At 45.3% G+C, this 19,123-nt stretch overlaps 1 protein-coding gene across 11 annotated transcripts in view; it reads right to left on the bottom strand.

Moving 5' to 3' along the window:
• Positions 1-19,123, bottom strand: part of ROBO3 (roundabout guidance receptor 3) — a 267,565-nt gene that overhangs the window by 123,784 nt on the left and 124,658 nt on the right. The gene's annotated exons all lie outside the window — the stretch shown is intronic.

The following is a 19,123-nucleotide window of genomic DNA, read 5'->3' as shown; positions in this document are numbered from 1 at the left end:
CCCAGAGTATCAACCTGCCCCACAGCAGCAGACCCTCTAACATTTGTCTCATGGAAATTGGCACATTCTGTTTTACACAAAGAAAGGGAGCAGCTCCGCACTGCAGGTGCACAGGATCCGAAAGCCAGCACACCCTACTAAAATTTTGTTGGAAAACTTTAATTTGCATGTTCCCAACTGCCTAACAGGCCCATAACTTATGGGGCTAGGGCAACGTACATGCTTTGCATGCAGAAGGTCCCTGGTTCAATCCTCGGCATCTCGAATTACAAGGATCTCAGGAAAGAGATAACAGGCAAGAGGCTTCCCTGCCTGAAAATACGAAAAGCTGTTGCCAGTCAAAGTAGGGCAGCATTTCTCATCCAGGGTGTCATAAAACCCTGGGGTTTCCTGACAGCCCTGGAAAGGTTTCCTGAATGGGTGGGAGTTCATTCATTTTTAATATATTTTTAAAATTTATTTAGCATTTACTGAGTAGTATTTGGTCAGATTCAAATGAGTAGCCGTGTTGGTCTGAAGTAGCACAATAAAATCAGAGTCCAGTGGCACCTTTAAGACCAACAAAGATTTGAGTGCTTGCACTTGAAAGTTCACGCCTTGAAGAAATCTTTGTTGGTCTTAAAGGTGCTACTGGACTCTGATCATATTTGGTCATTTCAACCTGCCCCCCCAATGGCCAATGATGAGGCTGGAGAGGGTTGGTGGCCATGTACACAGCTCTGCTTCCCAACCATATTCTGCACAATTGCACCACTTCTGGGGTTTCTCAAAACCTGAAGAATATTCCAGGAGTTTCTCAGTGGTACAAATGTTGAGAAAGGCTGGAGTAAATACTTAGTTAGATGGACAAATTATTGGACTTGGTATAAGGAAGCTTCATGTGCCTAACATTTAGATTTCACAGTTCTCAGTCTTTTACAATGTAGCTACAGAGTGGCAACAGATCACAGTGACACATAAAACCAGCTAGTGGCAATGTCCTTTCCTACCAGCAAGAATAATTTGACTTGCTTCCTTGGGTTTTAATTGGGTGCAAATGCGTAATTATGCCCCCTCCCTTGTGAGGCAACCTGGTTCATCCAAAGTTCCATAAGTACTATGGGCAGTTATATATTCTACTAGCCAGAAAGCCCACTGCAAGCAGGAATGCAATGGGCGCTAGGACCCAGGGGACACCGGGAGGTGTAGAGCTGCATCCTGATTGGCCCTATTCCAACTTGGACAGCCGGACACATCCCACCTCCCAGGCTGTTTCACAAATATATAGAGGAACCATGGATAAGGATAGCATATCTTCACCTGCCATGTCATACTAAGCCATCTCCCTAATCTCACTGTTTATCTAATAGTTATATATAGTTCACCATATTATATGAATAATTTTTTAAAAATCCATAAGGGTGGGCCACCCAAGACTGTGATATAGATTTCTGCAAACCCCAGGTTTGCAAAAAATATATAAAAAACAAAAGAAAAGTGGTATGAAATACAATCCAAAGAGTTTTAACTTGCCACAATCATAAGAGGCATCTCACAAGATCTCAGTTATCTCGCTACCCGCCCAGAGCTGCAAAGAAATGGGCGGTATAGAAATCTAAATAAATAAATAAATTTTGGCTTGCCTAGGCAACTTTAAACACATTTGCCAAGAAGGGAGGAAGCAGCGCCAAGCAGGAGAGGGGGTGCCTCTCCCTGCAAGTTTCTGAAGAATTCTGAAAAACAAAATCCCCTCTTATAGGTATGGAGCCTTACAGATGTGTTGCTCTCCCTGTCTGGCTCACTGAGGATCCTCCCTTCATTTCAACAATGCAGGTTGATTCACAAAAGCAGAGCAGCTCCCAGCGCTGAACTGAATAGGAACTCAGGCATGCTGGAGCACGTATGGCTTTCACGAGTGGGGTAGCTCCATGCCAGCAAAGCTGCCAGATTTCTTTTTTGTAGCCAAGGCAGCTGATGCTCTTATAGCCGAGTTGACAACGTGGGTGGTATGGCATCTCCCAGCTGTGGATCTATTCCTGCTGGCAACTCTGTGTGCCCAGTCTTGCAGTTATGCACATAACAACAAAAGCAGGAAGCCAGCGGAGGGTGCAAGTTAAGCAATGCAAAACACATTCTTGCAACAGGACACATGACTCCTGCCATGGACAGCGTAATAAAAGTGTTGTTACAAAAATTACATTTTGGCTTCTGTAGGCACTGAGGAGCCTTTGACCATGACGTAAATTTAGATCATTAGTCAAACTGAAATGAGAGGTTACAACAGGCACACAGCTTGCCATCAAAAACAGCAGCCTGGAGTTATGTCCTTACATGCCCTCTCCCTTCCTGGTACCAACTTGGGGGCACAAAACGCGTCAATTTGGCATGGTCTCCACCTTCTTTTTTTGTTGCGCTATTTGCAATGTAGGCAGAGAGGGAGGAATGGAGGGTCACCACTGGGGCAGGGCTCAAGAGAATGGTATGTGACAGATGCGTAGTGTCGGAGAAGTTAAATACACGCACGCATCTGGAGCAAGCTCTGAACGTTCCACCCAACGTCCCAACTCTTTCAGTAGAAGAGCCATCTGGGCCTTCAGTCTCTCTGCTGGGACTGAAGTCATGAGACTTTGGATAGACCATACATATGATTGTCAGGCCCAGCTCCGGGAGACAGCCCCTTCCTCCCAGATACCAACTGCCATTAGCAAGGCAGGCGAGGCAGAAGCCAGGCAGCTGGCTTGGATATCACTGCCGCTGAGAACCACCATTCTTCCATCAACTTCTATGGCCACCATGACGCCAAAGCCAAAGAAAAAAGAGACAGGAGCTAGACATCATCCCATCATGGCTGGACCAAGACCCTGAGCATCTATTTAATGGAACTGCAACCGGCATTTGCACAACTGTAGGAAAACAGGAATAGAACAGGATTGTAGTGTTGGAAGGGGGCATACAGGCCATGTAGCCCAACCCTCTGCTCAATGCAGGATCACCCTAGGAAGACCTAACATGAGATGGATGGATGGATCTCAGAAAAAGAAGCCACAGCCTTCAGTTTGCAAGGTTCCTAACGACAGGATATTTTGGCCATGGTGGAAAGCATCGTCAAGTTATGGTCGCTTGTGGTGATCCAATAGCGTTTTCAAGGCAAGAGATATACAGAGGTGATTTGGTCCTACCTGCCTCTGCCTAGCAACCTGGACTTTCTTAGTGGTCTCCCATCTAAGTACTAGCTGGGGTCGTTCCTGCTTAGCTTCTGAGCTATCTGGGTCTCTTTAGAGGTCATGAATTCATCAGAAGCAATTTGGGGGCATACAATACACACACATTTAGGACTCTGCCTTGGCATCAGTGCAAGACACTAAAGCATTTTTGGTGAAAAGCAGGAGTAAAAATGCATTCAGGAAACCACAATAAATAAAAGATTGGCCTATATGTTTGCGGTATATTTGTACTGCTCCATTCAACCTCCCCACCCCCCCAAGTGAATTTGCCCCAAATGATTGACCTGCAATCTCATATTGACACGAGCAGAGCCACAGTCGTGGGGGAGTCATGTTTCTCTCTGTTTGTAGTCTCCAAACAAGGTCGTGGCTCTGCTTGCTCCCCCTCCCAAATAAAACGCGTGTCAAGGACAGTCAACATTGTCTTCAGCAGCAGCTTTAGAATAGGGCCCGACAATATTAGCAGAGAAAGCAAACACTTCAGGAAGCAAGGCCATTGTGATTACCTAGCCAAGGGTTGAGGATCTGAAAGGGAAGAAAACCCTGAGAGAGACTTTAGGAAAGTTTCCTGCAGCTGTATGGAAAGTTGAAGCACCGTTTGGGGGAAGAGAGAGAATTAAGTTGTGCAAAGGAACCGTTTTTTTTTTCCCAAGGCTCTTGAGCAAATACGCAAGGAAGATGCAATAGAGATCACGTTGCACGTCTCACAAAAGGTGCCTGCAAAGAAGGGTGTGTGGAGCAGGCTTTGCGATATAAATTCATACAAATAAATTATAGCCAAATATATCTTTTAAACAGCAAGAGCTGAGAACCATTTTATTTAGACTTTCACCTTTTGTTTTTAAATGGGGGGGGGGAGGATTTCCATCATACCTTTTACATTTTAAAAAGGCAGTTAGTTCTTTAACGAGATCAGACTCCCGGTGGCTGGGAAACATGCTCAGAATCTGTAGAAGAAGACAGAACAAGAGCCATTGTGAAGGGGCACTCCACTGCATTAGGAGGAACTGGCTACATGTATAGCTTTAGTTCAGTTACCTCTAATTTTCTTCTATGCAATGTCTTTCCTGAGGGTCAAAATTACATGGGATGGAAATCAGATCGCCTGGTGCTTTCGTTCTAATTTTAAGACAGCTGTTGGGGGTTCTCATTTTGATCAAAGCAGCCTTGAGGTGGGAGACTTAACCCTTCTCTTGCCATTTCCCCAAACTGCTATTAATTCCATAGATGGGAAAAAAACAATACAGGTACCCTATTTACAGAAAAATAAAAACAGTTAGAGATCTGGTGTCATGTGGTGTTTGGTCCTGATCTGTCAAAAAAACTGGAGGCTTTAAGCCATAAAATTATGCAAGTGTTCTTTCACAGAAATTAAACCAAAACTGACCAAATGGCATGAAGATCCATTGCTCATGATTGTATATATATTGGCTTTCTTCCAGGGTTTCTCAGTTCAGTTCTGCCTCTTGTCCCACCATGCCGATATCTCTCTTTTCCACTGCTCCAGACAGATGAACACTATCTTGATCTACCCCGCAAGGCTGTTGTGTGGATGGTACCCCCGCCCCAGCCATGCTGCTCACCCTGCCAGGACCCGAAAGGGATCCTGACCCTCAGGTTGAGAACCACAGGATTAGACGTTTTGGCCATACTTTTGCCTTTATAGGATGATGTGCTACCACTGTCGTTCTTCAGGATTTAGCCCTCTCCCTCAAGCCTTTAAAAGTTACATTCAAGGCAGTAGGTGTGCCTTTTTCACCTGCATGGGACAAGCTGTACTGCAAGAGCAGCTCAAGGCATTTTGCTTCCCCAAACACCCTCCCACATTCCCCAAACAACCTCCTGGGCTGTGTTTGCTTCCCCAGGTGAGTCCGAGGCAACTTTGCGTCTTGGGGGCAAGCAGCAGAGGCACAAGTGCACAGAACGTGCATCATCTCTGGTGGAGCCTCTGACAAGGTCAGAAAGGCTTTGGTGGTCATGCTCTGAAGTCTGCCTTAGAAATGAGTGGAGGCAGCAAACGGGCTCAGGTAATCCCAGCTCGCTTGGCACCCCAAGACACTTCCTGGGGGCTGAGCCGATCCTGATACGCGGTAAAACTAGTTCTAACCCTTCTCCTCTTTGGTATCATATCAAAATTTTCTTAATGGTATGCTTTGAATTCTATAACTTTTTAAATTGTATACTTTTTTAATTCTATGATGTTCCATCTGGGCATTTTTAACGCTTTGCTCGCTGGGCTGTCGTATTTTGTGTCCTTGCAGTCTAGCATTGCTGCTGTCAGCCGCCTTGAGCTGGAGGAGAGAAGGCGGGGCAAAAATGCCTTGGATGAATAAATCAAATGTCAGCCTAAAGAACAAAGGAGAAATATATGCAGTGTGAATGTTTAACTCTTCTTATGTTGCCCTATGGTTAAAGAGAGACCCTGGATCTGGAGAAGTGGATGACTGCTGATGCTTAAGTGGGTGTCCACAATGATATAACTTAGAGGAACTGCAATTTAGGTGTAATGGAATATTCTGTGACTCCTACTATAAGGTGCTGTTCTACTAATTGGAACAGATAGCATTTCTCAGGTTTTGATGGCGATCAATGCAATAGCCAGATCAACTAATCTTGGACCTTCTCTGGAGGGTAATGGAAGAGGGTGGTTGCTCTATAATTAATTTCACCCACCGCAGGAACTGCTGATTAAAAGGTTTCTTGCAGGAGCATTGTGTCTAGCCAGTTCTTCCTGCTGCAGTCAAAGGGCTTGAGATCCAACTCAAGACCTACAAGGCCGGATTATAAAAACTAATAAAGTCTGTGCAGTGAAGAAAAACACAACACACATATATGCATGTAAAACATCCTGCTATTCTACAGCTGAAGAAGTTTGCTCAAAGCCCTAAATCACTATTCATGAAAATGCAAAAAACCTGCCTCCAATTTGACTCTGAAAAGCCGATGATTTCTTCTACCAGCGCGATCCTAAGCAGAGTTTCACCGTTCTAAGTCCTCCAAAGTCAATTGGCTTAGAGATAGTCAAACTGCGGCCCTCCAGATATCCATGGACTACAATTCCCATGAGCCCCTGCCAGCATTTGGGAATTGTAGTCCATGGACATCGGGAGGGCCGCAGTTTGACTACCCCTGGGGGCTGCCCTGCAAGAGCACCCAGAATGTTCACTTTTGAGGCCAACTTTCAAATTCCCAGATTCCTCCTGAACCAAAAAGTGAATTCTTTTAGCAAAGCCAGCCCTTTTAGAAACAAGAATCAAATTTCAATATTTGAGGCAAGGATTCCTGGTAGATTTCCAGTATGGCCTCAGCTTCTCAACTATACTACACAAAGAAGGTATTTTAAAGCCAGGGAGAGGCTCCTGTAATGACAGGGGAACGACACAAAGATAATCCCCATCGTTTTGTGGGGACCCTAAATGAGGGGAAAAAAAACAACTGTGATTATCTGAGATGCAAAGGAAGAGGGTCTTTTCTGCATCTTTAAGAGCTCTCCCTCCCCAGCTCCAACCCCAAATGAAGCCTTTTCAGGTTACCAAAATTAAAAGAAAATACAAAAGACTCTAATCTGTCCAGGCAAATTCCTACTACAATCAGGAAAAAGCTGAAAGGGTCACCCCAAAGGACTCCCATTACTTAGGAAATGACTTAATTCCCTCCTTTTAGATATCACTCATTTCCTAGCTTTGAATAGCTCAGGCCTGGATTGAACCTTTATCTTCTTATTTTCTGTGTGGCTCAGGACTAACCCCCTCCCCCCCAAAGACTCTAATGACTTCATCACATGCCCTCCTCCCTGGAGTGGGTGTAGTTTATCACTAGGCGGTCCCTGGGTAGGAGGAAAAGCCCAAGGCTGCCCCAAAACGGAGCACGCACACACACAAAAACACAGCTTGTAAAGCAAGGAAGCAAGGGCTGATTACAATGCTCCAAACAAGTCCTCCCCTGCTAGACAGTCACTCATGCCAAAAATATGTATAGTTGCAAATTGAGAGAGAATGAGAGACCAAACGTTCACCAGGGTGATTTATTATCATTTGCTGGCGACTCCCCGCAACCAACATTCCAAGCTAACAAGGCTGGAACATATGAAATCCATTGAGTTTCTAAAATTAGTCAGTAAATGCCGGTTTCCAATCGCTTCCACCCAACTCCTCCAGCAAGCAAGAGCTGTCCACCAGTAATGCAGACCTAAAGTTTACCCCTGTCGTGGCAAAGGGGATGACACCCCTCCCACCCCTGCCAGCACATATTCCAGCCGGCCTGATTCGGGCACCGACCTCTCATTCTGCAAGTTGGGAACTCGGGCTGGCGAGAAATCTGGGGCTATTTTGTTTACCCAGCAGCTGTCCCCGTTCCCCCAAATTACACAAATACATCCTGCCTGGGTAATGGACTGAGAAGTGACACAAAAATCAATAAATAATTCCACTTCAGAGATGGCCGGCTAGCGTTCCGGGACGTTGCCCAGAGAGCGGCCCTGCTCTTGGCGGGACTGTCAGCTAGACTTCAGAGTCTCCGATGCGGTTTCCGCCTCCAGTAAGCCTTTTGTGGCCGGCATTCTCCACTGCGGCCTAATATACAAAGGCTTTTGTTTCTGTGGGGCATGCATGGGGTGGAAGCAAAGGCTGGAGACAAGGTCCAAAGGCTGCCTGCTGCTGGGGCCCCACCCAGATTTCAGAAGTCTCTCGCGATTACCACCTTTGGAATGTGCTTTGTTGCCTCTCCACCGAAGCAAACCGTGATGCTCGCGAAAGGCAGATGTAGGTCACCTGAAGAACTTTTTCACTTCCTGAAATAGTCCTAAACATGACTTGCAAATTACACAGGACCCTTAGGCCTGTTCACCCAGGCAGCGATCCGAGAGGGTGGAATGGACTGCAGTGCTTCAGACTGGGGGTGGGTGGGTGGGTCAGGGTGGACTACATTTTGGAATGTTCCCTTTGTGTTAAAATAAACTCTCTGCAAGAATAAAACCGGCACAGCAATGAAGGAAAAGGCAGGTTTTTATGCAGAGGATCATTCTGGTCTTGCATGAATCACCTGCAGTCTAAAATACAGATGTTCCTTCCTAAGCTAGTCCTATCTCGTCAGTGCTCCAAAACTTAAATAAGGTCAGCCCTGGTTGGTTCTTGGATGGGAGACCACCAAGAGTCGTTACACAGAGGCAGCTAATGGCAAACCATCTCTCAACTTTGATAAATCTAAGGGATTCCTATAAGTCTGCTGCAATCTGATGGCTCTCTCCACTGCTATTCTACCACCTGGGGGCTCTTCATTGCCTCCCCCCTTGCTCTCCTCCATGCACGAACCAAATCTCACTGTATAGAACTGAAAAGTCCATGGAGAACCCATGTTCAGCCTCTGCTGAAGCAACTACATTGGCTACCAGTCTGTTTCCAGATCAAGTTCAGGCTTGGGTCCTACTTACCTATGGGACCGCTTACCTCTTCATGCCCCCTGCAGGGCACTTCACTCTGTGGGTATGAATCTGCTGATGGTCCCAGGGCCCTGGGAAGTAGGCCTAGCCTCGACCAGGGCCAGGGCTTTTTCAGTTCTGGCCCCTACCTGGTGGAATGAGCTCCCTGAAGAACGGCGGGCCCTGTTGGAGCTCTTGAGGTTCCGCAGGGCCTGCAAAACCGAGCTCTTCCACCAGGCATATGGATGAGGCTGGGCACAATGAGTACCAGGGAATTTCAAACTCCCTCCCCAGGCTCTTGGGTTTTAGACTAAACAGATCCACCCTGCTACAATCCATATTCCTAGCCACTGCAGCCCACTGAATCAACTGCATTGGAGGCTGGGGAGATCTTTTAGTTGTACCGCCATCTTGTTTTATTGTTCTATTGTATTTTATTGTTCATTTATACTTTATTTTATTAGGGTAAGATTTGGGGATTTTATTGTTATAAGATTTTTATGTAATTATGTTTTTATATATATGCTGTAAACTACCGCGAGCCAGTTCGCTGGGAGCGGCGGTCTAGAAATCAAATTATAAAAAATAAATAAACTTTATTTCCTGGATATAAAAACAAAATTTAACACAAATGACAATGAAGCGCCCAAGTGGAAAGGCTGTGCAGCACCACTAGAAGCACAGGACAAAAGATGCACCACAGGAAGTGGTACCCTCTAGAGCCAGCTTGGTGTAGTGGTTAGGAGTGCGGACTTCTAATCTGGTGAGCCGGGTTTGATTCCCCGCTCCCCCACATGCAGCCAACTGGGTGACTTTGGGCTCGCCACAGCATTGATAAAGCTTTTCAGACCAAGCAGTGATATCAGGGCTCTCTCAGCCTCACCCACCTCACAGGGTGTCTGTTGTGGGGAGAGGAAAGGGAAGGTTACTGTAAGCCGCTTTTCAAGTAGAGAAAAGAAGGATATAGGAACCAACTCTTCTTCTTCTTTATAGCTTCGAGTTTATCTGCAGCTTTCATTGGCACACTAGTTCAAAGTAAAAAAACAACATCCTGTTAAATATCTGAGTCCAGGGTTTCTACTAAGAAGTTTCCTAGGTTGCAGAATGGATAAAAAAGAAGAACAAAAATCTGTTTTCCAGCAAAACCTGTTTTCCAGTTCATGTTTGCTAGCAGAGGGGAAGTGTATGGGTGGGGATTTCCTCATTTGCCAGTTCTCATGTAGTAATGCCCACCTTCATGTCTTACTTCAGCGGTGCTTCTTTGCGGTTTCAGAGCTGGCTACTATAGCCAACCTCAAGGTGGGGCCTGGGAATCTCATAGAATTACATCTGATCTCCAAATTACAGAGATCAGGTGCCCTGGAGAAATTGGCTACTTTGGAGGGTGGATTCTAAGTTTGCAGCGCTGTGTGGGTCGATTTAAAAAAATTTTTTTTGCAGGAAAGTGGGATTGCGTTCTCATGCAATCCCACCTACCTGCATAAAACAAACAAGCCCTGCCTCCGTGCAGCGGAACCTTTCCACCACAGCTGCGTCGCCAGGGGGGACACATTTCAGAGGAGGACCGGGTGCCCTGCTGAAATGTGTTCCCCGTGGGGACAATTTTGGCGCAGGCAGATAAACAATAAAGTTTCTCAGAGCAAGTTCATCTTGAAGAGGGGCTTCGGCTGGAGACATACAAAAAATTTATGAAAGCGGGGAGAGTATACATATATATCTTGTCAGCCCCCCCCCCCTCCCCGGAACACACACACTGTATTGTCTGGTCAGACACGTTTTGTGAGGGGAGGAGGAGTACAACACAAATGCCTGGAAAAAATCTATGAGATAAAAAAGCAGGATAGATGTAAATATGTAAGAGAAAGATTGCTCTTTCAAACCACCTCCAACTGTCGAGGTGTGCATGCGTGTGTGAGTGTGATGACCTATCTCCAGTTCTTTAAGTTTTGGCGAAACTCAAAACTTGCCTTGGCATAAATCTCACCATGTGAATGGCAAAATCATTTTCACGATAATTGTATGGGAAGGAAGAAGCAGCCCATTTTTGTGTAAACTTAATAATGGAACATTTGTATTTCTAGTTAAAAAATACGTTTTAAAAGGCTTTATACGGATGATCTCCCCCATGCAACCATACGAACTGTGCAGTACAATCAGGTCTAAGCTCACTGAAAGTCAATGGACTAGGAAGGGTAAAACTCATCTTGGTATCACACTGGTAGACTTGCAAGGACAATCTTAAAAACAACAACAACTGCAGTTTAAGACAAAGAATAACTTTTTACGAAAACAACAAATTCCAAGGTTGCTGAGAAGGAAGCCATAGCAGTTGAGTCAAACCCAGCCAGAAGCATTTCCCTGCAGTTCTTTCAAAGACTGCTGTATCTCATTTTTGAGCTCAGGAATTTTTTTTAAAGCCTGGTACAGTTGGACCAATTGTCATCATCGACTACTTTGACAAAATGGAAGTAATGCTGGATCATCATTGTTTCCTCATGAGGTGGGCACAACAGGCCCGGTCACGTACCTCTACTTCTTCCCTGGCGGAAAATACCTGGGGCACCTGGTAACAGCCACTTAGGGCATTTCAGCCTAGCATTAGCCTCTAGATCATGCCAGCAAGCCCATTTGGCAAATTCCCCTGGAAATGGCCTTCTACGATTCATCACCCTCATTACAAGATGTTATCTGCCGCCCTGTAGACAACCAGCCCCCCCTTCCTTCCCGATCACTCTTCTGATGGAAGAGGCTTCAGCCATTTACCTGAGGCCCCATCCGTCATTTAATGGGAAAGCAACAGAAAATCCATTTGGGCCAGGAAAGGGGCTTGCAGAGGGGTCAGGCCTTCCACTAATTGCGGCGAACTAAGCCGCTTTCCATGCCTGGTTTCAAACGCACCCGCTAGGGAGGAGAGCGCAACCATATCGGCCTTTATGCCACTTCCAGGAAAACCCCTCAGCCCCTGACAAAAGGCAGTTCTGCTCTAGTCCCTCAGCCCCACTCTCTGTGCGTTCAGCCCTTCTTCCTCTCCCCCATTTAAAGGCTCTTTCCCCCTGCTGGGAGCTAACCTTTGACCCCCCCATCCTTTAAGTCTCTCATGCGGACACAACGCGACGCTTCAGAGGCTTTCATTAAAAGCTCGGGCAGGGGCGACAGGCAAGATGGAGGATATCCCTGCATGGAAAAGGCCACCCTCCAGGCCAGGTCGGAACAAACAGTGTTGGCTTAACATGCTCCTTTTAATAGTTTCGCACGGTTCTTCCTGACCCCAAATTTACAACTTCTGCTTATAAAAGAAAAATAGGGTTTAAAAAAAAAATCTGAAACCTCTCGAGCCAAATATACTGACTCCGGAACAAGGCATAAAACCATTATTGCCAGCTAGTCCGCTAAAATACCTGTCCAGAATTGTACGTTTGAGAGAACGAACTCATGTTCATGTAGAAATACAAAAGCATCTTTCAGAATGCATAATCGTTCTCACCAAGAAAACCTAGCCCTGAACATCCAGCGGTCTAATCTGGCAAGCTGGGTTTGATTCCCTGCTGTCAGAGTTGTCGATGCAGCCAGCTGGGTGACCTTGGGCTACTCACGGTCCTATAAGAGCTGTTCCCACAGTGTACTTTCTCTCAGAGCTCTCTCAGCCTCACCTGCTTCGAAGTTTTATTCAAGCTCTGAGCTTTTGTGTGCATGCACACTTCCTCAGACAATGGAAGAGGACTCATAAGAATACAGATATAAGGAGAGAGTAAATTAGTAGCAAATTAGTAAACAGCCAATTAATGAGCTGTTCATTTTCAAGTAGTGAGGGAGCTGCCCATTGGAAACCAGCCTTCTAATGTATTGAGTAACCCTTCCGGATACTTTTTCTTGGGGGAGAGGAGCCAAGAAGCACAAAGGGGATTAAGGTCTCCACTTATTAAAGGGAAAAATGCAATGACAGCATGACAAAACTTACTACCACAGTGCCTCTAAGGAGTCCCATCAGAAGACAGACAGTCTAACCCCAGAGATGCCTTACTAGTCCTTGGAATAAATGTCCCCTCCCTCTCTGCCAGAACATCCACTTCTCATGGAGCCATTTTATAGATTTCCCTTTGATGTCTGCATCTGAACAATTACCCTGGCCGCAGCACATTCCTTTGATAGCTTTATTTAGGCCCGAACTTGTTATCAATCCAGCCAATAGCCACAAATCACCAAAGCTGAACTGTCCCGCCCGCCCCCCCTTCAGAGATCAGCTTGCTGCTTGGTAAGGCTTGAGAGGCAGCAGAAATTTTAGTGACGCCAGGACTTAGCAGAAATGGCATTTCATTTCCTCTGCTCCTGGTGTTTGGCCTTGTCCGAGGCAACCGCCATCATTCATCTTGTGGCACTCCAGGGCAGGCTGGATGCTTTTCGGCACTGTTTGTTTGTAGATCTTTGTCTCCATAAAACCATTAGGGGAGACAATGGGGTCCGATCTCTGGGGAGAGCCACACAGGAGATTGGCTCTGAGGTCAGGGCAGATAAATAACAAACCGGGGATATTTTCTGCGCTCACAATCAACATCGCTGTTTGCTCGCCTCAGAGACCTTTGCTCCACGAAAGATACGCTGAAGAAACCTGTCAGGAATGCTGTCCAGCAAGTTGCTAGAAAGAGTTTATAAAACCGGAACAGAATGCCCTTTATTGATAGGAGGCTGGCTTGCTTCTAAGATTTGTTTGAAAGCCGCCAAAGCAAGGTCACGGCAGAGAAAGATCGGAATAAGGGAGATTCCTTCAAACACCTCAATCAGCCATGAATATGGGGCACGCTCAGGATCCTAGCGACTATAACGTGTTTGAAGAGGTGATTAATATTCAAGTTATACTCTCAGAAGTGAACTCTGAAAGATGTATGTCTGGAACTCTAGTCCAAATTTGTGTTGATTTCAATTCTAATAAAATGCGCACACACAAAAACCTTGAAACCATGGCAATCGCCTAGCTCTCAGAACAACAAAAATAGAGTCCAACAGCACCTTTAAGACCAACAAAGATTTATTCAAGGTGTGAGCTTTCGAGTGTATGCACTTTTCCTCAGTTTGAGTCGTGTCTGCAAAATTGCTCTTGAACCACAGGACTATATACTTCAGCATTTCACTGATGAAAATAAGGACATACTTTAGTAATTACTAAACTCTGAACACTATTCCCTCCAGGATAACACATCAAAAGCCGCTTTGTACTGTCTCCTGTGTTCATTTATTTTGCATTAGACTGCCCTGTACTGCCTTTTGAAGCAGGGCATATTAGAGCACCAAAATGCACCTTACAGCAAGGATCAGATTGCAGATCCCCAAATATGTCATTTAGCCTTGAAAAGCCAATGGGAGGGGGTGGAATTGCTCGAAAGACAAGATGCTTCAGAGTGCCTTCGTATCCACAGGAAATGGCAGGAAAATGAAGAATCCTAGTGGACATTTTTAAAAGCCACCTCCCAAAGACAGAATGCCTAGACAAGAGAGGTGCCAAAGAAGCAGCACTGTCCCTGGCCAATAGGGAGACTTGGAGTATAGACAGATGCTTTGCCTAGGATTTCCATGCCCTAAAATATTTCCTATCCTTTTCCCCTTCTCTAGGACGGAAGCACTGGAGAAGCCATTGCTATGTCACTGGGAGAGCTCAAACGTTTGAACTGAAATCTTAACATTTTGGCCCAAGGTTCGAATGAAGATGAAAAATGAAGATGACATTTATTCCAAGGCTAGAGTGTCATCAATGACACAATGATGTTACTTCCAGATGCTCCAGAAGTGATGTTACTTTGTCACCACTGACACCAATCAGTGTCCCCCCCCCAATTTCCCCATTTTTCTTCTACTGCCCAGCTGAGCAACAGTGAGAATGAGAAGTGGGGGGGGGGGAATCTGCTAAAACGGGACAACCTGGCACCCCTAAACAGACCTAACCAGAAAAAGTGGCAAAACAGTCCAAAGTTTTTCCAGCCTGGCAAATTTCTTTACCCACTGGTGTTTTCCACATGAGGACAGTCTTGTGTAGTTCCCTCGATGCTGCTGAAACTGCTAATGCAGGGCAGCCACATCGGAGGTTTCCTTGATAGATTTTCCTTTAATCGTCTGTTTACTCAAGTTTTGTCAGCATACCCTCTGACTTCCCAGCTTTCTTTTTCTAAAAGGAAATCTCAAGCCCATTCCGTCACGGAGATATACTGTTTTCAATATATCTCTATAAGGATGTGGACTAGAGCCTTACCTTTAAAAAGAAAAGAAAGCCGTAAATGTAGCCGGATGCATATTTTAGTCTAACAGTATGTTGGTATAATGCTATTCAATCACTGATCTATAAAACGAAACCCTCTGCAGCAGGGAAGGAATGTGGCTACCATGGAGAAAATGGGCAAGACCAGGAAAATCCTAATTTTTCCACCCACATGGCAACCACCCAAAGTGTACTGGGATGTTTCCCAAAATGTCAGAGCAAAGCAGGTTTGAGAAAGGATGGGCAAAAGCTGGAGAAAGCCCTGAAGGTGCACTTATGCGCCACCATGCTGTGAGGCAGCAGGATAAAACAAATCCAAAACAGTATCAAACTCAGGGCAAACAACCTGTGCAGAAACACCCAATATCCTTAGTGAGGACTCTGTCATAGCCATATTAGGTTCTTGCGGTCTATGTACAAAACTCTCAGGGAGAGCTCCAAAGTACCCCACCTGCTCTCAGGTCACACACAGGGAACAAGCAATTGCCGTTGTACAAGAAGGGCATCTCCTGTTGCAGGGGAACTGATCCAGCAGCAGGTGAACCTAAGCCACTTTAAAACGCTTCTCTTCGTGCATTTGCCTAACTAATTTTGTTAAGCAAACACTCCAAATCCCTGCCAATGAATAAGATTAGCTGAAACACTTCTTTTCTCTTTCTGGTTGGATATTTACTGTTTAAATACATATGACCGTAGGGAGCAAAGCGAGTGAAGGAAACGCAGGGCATCACAAAGAATAAGTTGTAAATAGACAGGAAGTACTTTAAAGCAGGGGTAGTCAACCTGTGGTCCTCCAGATGTCCATGGACTACAATTCCCATAAGCCCCTGCTAGCGTTTGCTGGCAGGGGCTCATGGGAATTGTAGTTCATGGACATTTGGAGGACCACAGGTTGACTACCCCTGCTTTAGAGCACTGTTTCGATATTTTTCTTCTGGCCATCCTTCACAGAGCTCAGGGCAAGCCGTATGATTTTATCCTCACAAAAGCCCTGCTAGGTAACCTGAGCCGAGAAAGAGTGACAGGTCTGGGCTAATCCCAGGCTGGAGATCTGAACTCAAGACTCTCAAGTTCAGCTATTGGACAACATCTGTATGGCAGCCATTCACATTCCCAACCACAAGTTAGGCACCTTTGTAACAAGAGCAGCTACAGATCATACTGAACGCACAGCAGGAACATCTCCTGTAACATCTGGAATGTTTTACTGAAAAATAAGGGGTTTTGCATTGTTCCTATGAGCACATTACCAACTTGGTTTGCAAATTGTTCCTTCTTCCTGTGGAAGCAGGGGATTGTGGTTCTAAAGGAAGGAGCTAGCCACTACTAACTTGTTAGAGGTCAGTTCTGGGAGTTCTTATTGTTTGAGGAGAGTGAGGTAGGCAGCGTCCTCTCTGTAGTAGCACCATGTTTACAATACTTGCTCTCCTTGTCTATCCATCTGGTGTCTATCCATCTGATGGATTTCTTTTACTTATGTAGAAAAAGTGTTTACCGCCTCTTCTCCCAATTAGGTTGAGGTAGCTCATAAAAATTTTAAAAAATAATAATAAATATATCATAGAAACAAGATAATCATAAAAATAATGCCAATAAAAACCACCACTAGGAGAAGAGAAGGCATTAAAGGAAAGAACACAGAGCAGTCTAAAATGACATTCAGAAAAACAGACCACCAGCTAGGACCAGACAATAAAACAGTTTTTAAAAATGGAACCACTTAGCCTGAGTAAAGATGAATGTTTTGACCTGGCACCTAGAAGGTAAGCCTGAAAGGGGAAGAAGCAAGGGGCCACTACCAAAAAAGCCCTGTCCTATGCTCTCCATCTGTTCTGCACAGCAAGCAAGATGTCAACTGGCAACCTGGATAATATGGGAGAAGGCGTTCCTTCAAGCATGCTGGTCCCTGACCATTTCGGGCCTTAAAAGAACCAGGACTTGGAACCAGAAACAGACAAGCAGTCAAACGGTTGGAAATGGTATTGCTTAGCATTTTAAAGGTACATCAGAAGCATGAGAATGTCCTGCATGTTTCACCGCAGATTCAGATCTGCAAAATAGTATGGATAAAGAGGAAGGAGGGATCAAACATGCCCCTCAACTTTTATTAGCCCATCTTTTGGCCTGTCTTAGTCAGAAAATAGATGTGTGTGGTAGGAAAAAGGTTAAATCTTCTTTCTCCCCCTGCTCTGTATGGATAAGTCACACACACAGTGCTTTGTTTGGCACTTGAGCACTCAGATAAACAACATTGGGAATTTTGCTGATCAAATTGCAAACCAATGGATGGCTTGATTGGTTTTGCAGCTATTTTTATCTTTCGATGGGCTGTGTGATAGGTGACACTATTGATTGCTTGATTCATTGCACTTTAAATATGCTGAAATCCACCTCAAGAACTTCCACTTGTAAACAGGCTATAAATATTTCAATCAAGCCAGTGCCTGAACAGCAAACCCTCAATGACACACCAAACCACAGACTTCATGCCAAACCACAGTTAAGCTTCCTTAATCACACGTACTATGTATGCTGAGAACCCAGAAGTGGGAAATTTTATGTACTTTTCTCATTTGTAGTCATGATTTATAACCCACTTTTTTCCTCATCGGAGTTCCAAGTCGGCTTACAGTGTCATTCTCCTGGAGGATGCTCGTTAATCCATATAAGCCTCCCAAGTACATGGTTTTTCCTTGAGTGTGAGGCTGAATGAGGATCTGAGACAGACAGAGCGCTAATCTCCAAACATACACTTGGTCTATTCAAAGTTCCTCCAGGTTGTTGGAGACCTGGTCTTGGGGTATCCGATGCTGCAGCTAACCAGGTGTACAGCCAACAGTGTCCTGGAAGCAATGCTAGGGGGACCACCTGGAGCTAGGAATGGTGACCTGGGGCAACAACAGCACAAACACAACGTAACTGGGACAGGAGGATTGCATTGCAGGAAAATGCATAGAGCTGTGAACCCTTCCAAGCCATGGCCAACAAAAGAGAAGGCAGAATTTGCACTGTCCAGAGTTTTTCAGGAAGATTTACTCCAAGCTCATCTCAGCTTTAATAAAGATGTTCTTTGAAACTGCTTTGGAAGGGCTTGCCAGAGACTGGATCCCATCAAACAAAATTATACATGACATATTAAAAAGCAGAATCCCCTCCCCTTCGAGGCTTCTGTGATGTCTGCACTCTTTAGCAGTAGAATGTAGCATATCGGTCTTGCAAGATCAGGTCCATACCATACTTGGTCTCAGGAATGCATACCACCTCAACACACACACCTAGAGCTGCTCAACAACAACGAATGAACACAAATCGCAACAGCAGCACCATGAAAAAGGAAAAGACAGAAATCCAACAGGTTCAAGAGACTGGGAGGGTGGTAGCTCAGTGGTAGAGCATCTACTTAGCATGCAGAAGGTCCCAAGTTCAATCCCCATTCTCTCCAGTTAAAGGATCTGGCAACAGGTGATGTGAAAGATCTCTGCCTCAGATCCTGGAAGCCCACTGCCAGTCTGAGTAGACAATACTGAAGTTGCTGGACCAAGGGTCTGAGTCACTATGAGGCATCTTCATGTCTTCATGGCACAAATACTGACTCTTATAAAGATTTGCTTTTCATTGGGGCACAAATTAAAGGCGCAACTGGCAAACCGAGTGACTTCTTTCCTCCCTTGCTCCACACAACAGCTTACTAGCCTACCAGCTGGAACAGAAGAAGATCAAAACCACTCAAGAGCTCTCTATGTGGGGCTGCCTTTGAAACTGGTCCAGAAGCCTCAAAAAGTGCAAAATCCAGCAGCCAGACTGCCAACTGGCATTAAGTGCAGAGATGGTGCCATGCCAACTGCACTGGCTGCCTCGTTCCTTCGAAGCCCAATTCACAGTGCTTTAGCTCCTTACGTAGCTTGGGACCAGGGTAGTCAAAAGGACTGCTCCCTCCCCTATATATCTATTGGACTGCCATTTAATAGCTTTGTCCCAAGCTCTGCTCTGTCTGCTCCTTTTGCCAGAGGTGAGAGGGGTCGCCAGAAGAGGCTGGGCCTTCTGAATTGCACACAAGACCTCACCCCATCTATCGGACTAGGGCAAGACTCGTTAAGCTTCAGCCGTTAGGTAAAAAGCTTATTTAGCTTGGCAGTTTCAGTCCGTATTCTATTTGTGGGTATGAAGATATTACCGGCTAATTCTAATGTATACTGGGATTTGTAAGCCACTCTGAGAAACTGGAGGCTGTGGTTTATATATTTTTTAGTTTATCAGACA

Source organism: Paroedura picta, chromosome 12 (genome assembly GCF_049243985.1).
Source record: "Paroedura picta isolate Pp20150507F chromosome 12, Ppicta_v3.0, whole genome shotgun sequence".
Lineage (NCBI taxonomy): Eukaryota > Metazoa > Chordata > Lepidosauria > Squamata > Gekkonidae > Paroedura > Paroedura picta.
The sequence above is the reverse complement of the archived record's forward strand: the minus strand, read 5'-3'. Positions and strand labels throughout refer to the sequence as shown.